Genomic DNA, 3,213 nt, shown 5'->3' with positions numbered 1-3,213 from the left:
GTTAAACTAAACTTAGTACATATAAAGATAATAGATTTTCCTTTTAAATAAACAAAGCTTTACTATTCTAATAAAATAAAGTAGATTTTATCAAATGATTGTGATATAGTGCAAGTTTACGTATGAAGTAAACATGTACATCAAAGTAACTAAAAAACAAAACCACAAAAGGACGGAATAGCAACCCATCCTACTATTAGTAGTACTAGTATGAGTAATTAGGCTGTTTTAGGCTTAATATCGGCAGATCCTACCCCCCGGCGATTTTTTGGCTCTGATACCAAGATGGACCCCAGGACTGGACGGGTTATGGACCGTTCCGGACGTAGTTCAGATTAATTATATAGCGAAAAGGGGGACTGTTTGGTAGGTAATTAATCTCGTCAAAAAACTTTGAAAATAAAAGTTTTGAAATTTATTTTTGATTTTTAAAAAAGTAATTTAAAATTTGAATAGATGTTTTGAATAGTTTGAACAGATGTTGAAAGCAATTAAAAGAGACGCATATATGAATAATAACTTACTTTGATTGAACTTTGAATGATCTTACAAAAGGATTGAGTAACAACTAATTTTGAGCGAGAGGCTTTTGTAATAGATTCCTAAATTTTTCTCTCTAAATTTTTGTACTAAAGAAAAACACTTGATGTCTGCGGAGATGTAATACATGGTATTTATAGTACATAGAATCTGTTTGATAAGTTTCGCCGCCTTTCTTTTGATAAACGTTGCCGTATGAAGACAGACGCAGCTTTTTTCTTTGAATTCATCTGCTATCTTTGAGTTGATCCGGTAACCTTTGTATTTGGTAAGTATTCTTCTGATAGTTTTGATTGTGGTTTTTGGATTATGTGTAAATGAAAGTTTTGGTTTTTTGTGACTTTATGTGGAATGGGTTTGTGCATGCCCATGGATGGCTTTGTTCTTTGCAAGATCTTTTGTTTATTTTGTAGATTAATCCCTTTGTCCTTTTGTGTCTTTGAGTGGTGGATGTACAATTCATCAGATAGTCAGGTGGCATATCGGATATTTGATGAGTTGTCATAGGAGTACCTGTATTGAAAATGTTAGTAAAATATGTCCCTTATTTTTGCCTAAGTGATATTCACTTAGCGGGATCTTTTTATTTTTTATTTTTTAATGCCCTAAATTTTTGCAAGGAAGATCCTGCGGACAATTTTATTTTAAAGAGAAAACTTTTTCTTTATTGTAAATAAGGGTCCTGAGCACAAGGTCCTCCGAATGGGTCATCAGGTGAAGAATGGACAGATGATCCGGATGAATCGTCTGAATTTCGGATTAAGAGTTGAGTTTGTCTTTTAAGAAGTTTGATTTCTTTTTTAAGTAATTCAATTTCAGAGTCTTGAATTTCCGGCATCCTTGTTTCTTTCTCTTTTTGTGGAGTAGAAGAATTAGGAATTTCTTTGATTGCTTTGATGAGTTGATTATCTGCAACCATTTGATCTTGGACAGTCTTTAATGAGCAAAATTTTTCAATGGCAAATTTTTCCCACCATTTGATCTTGAATTCACGTACTAGAGACATGGGGAGTGGTGTTGGATACCATTGAATGATTAAATGCCTTGAGTAAGAATGCTCGAAACCATGCCATCTGATAATCAATGTAATTATATTCTTGTGGCTGGAAAGGGACCGAGAATTCTTTCGGAACATAAGCAGATATCCATTCAGTATGTGGAATAATCTTCTTGATTTTGCATTTTGAATAGGCTATGTAATTTCCTTTTTCACTATGCTCAATTTCAACAGACTTGGTATCAACAAGTATGAATTCATAAAACCTTTGTGTTTTATAAGATGTTTCAGGTCGGTATTGACAGTACATTGGGAAAAGAGAACTGGTAAATTTGATAAGTTCGGGAATTTGAGGAGTTTCTTTGAAACGTGTAAGGAGTAGGTGTTCTTTATGTGGTTTGGTGATGTATTTGTGGGTTTCGGAATTTGTAGATTGAGATTTTTGAGTAGTTGATTTTGAGTTTGAAGTTTGAGTAGGATACTTGACTGCTTGGGAATAAGATAAAGGTGGAAAATCAGAAAATGCGTCAAGCTTTTCTGATGAAGATGTTTTTTCACTTGATGGGCGGAGCTTGTGAAATCTCATCACATAATCTTCTGGTTTTTGAATACCTTTGCCTTTATTAGAATCTTGATTCATTTTGCCTTCTGTAATAATCGAACTATAAATATTATTACTATTGCCTTTTCCTTGTAAAAATTCTCGAGTTAAAAAATCAGGAAGAGAATCATTTTCTCCTTTTATATATTCTATTTGAAAATCAAAAACTGATAATATAGCTTGCCATATGGCAAAAATTTGTTTTGAAACAATATTTTGAACATCCTTTGGTAGAATTTCTTTAGCAGATTTGCAATCTATTCGTAATAAAAAGGTTTTATTATATAAATCATCTTGAAATTTTGAAATACAAAGAACAATAGATAAAATTTTCTTTTTAATAGTTGAATAATTTTTTTGATGACCTATCCATGGACCGGAATGAAATCTAATTATTTCTTTAGGGTGCATGAAAATATTATGTGGTTATTATTTTGCATAAAACTTGCTATGAATCGTATTAAGTAGAGCCCAATAATGGGCGACATGGTTCCTGACCGTGTTCGTACTTTCACTTGAACTGAATATATGTTTTACTGACAATCTATGGAGTCAGGACAGAAAAATCTACATTGAATAAGTCCCTAACAGTTTGTTTGGTAGAAGGAATTTGGAAGGAAAGGAAAGAAAGTGGAAGGAAATTTATTACGTTCTAATGTTTGGTTCATTAAAAAAATTTATATGAAAGGAAATGGGAGGAATTGGAAGGAAAGATTCTTTAATAAAATTTCACTTTTCTTTCCTCCCAAAAGCGGGGGAATTCGGAAGGAAAGGGAAAATTTATACCAAACATGAAAAATTAAGGTTTTTTTCCTTTCTCTTCCATTCTTTTCCTTTCTCTTCCCTTCCTTTCTCTTCCCTTTCTTTCCTTTACTAAAAATGAACCAAACACACTGTAAGTTGTCCATACGATTTCACATATCCAATCAGGTTTATGAGTCTTTCTTTAAATATTTATTGGTGACTTCAAAATATTTTGAATAAAACCTTAATGAGTTAGTCAAATACACACTCATTTCGTGTAGGCGAAATAAAAACACACCACACCAAGTACCTACCAATACCATCAATTATT

The sequence above is a fragment of the Beta vulgaris genome, chromosome 1, assembly GCF_026745355.1.
Source record: "Beta vulgaris subsp. vulgaris cultivar EL10 chromosome 1, EL10.2, whole genome shotgun sequence".
Lineage (NCBI taxonomy): Eukaryota > Viridiplantae > Streptophyta > Magnoliopsida > Caryophyllales > Amaranthaceae > Beta > Beta vulgaris.
This window is presented reverse-complemented; position numbering follows the sequence as displayed.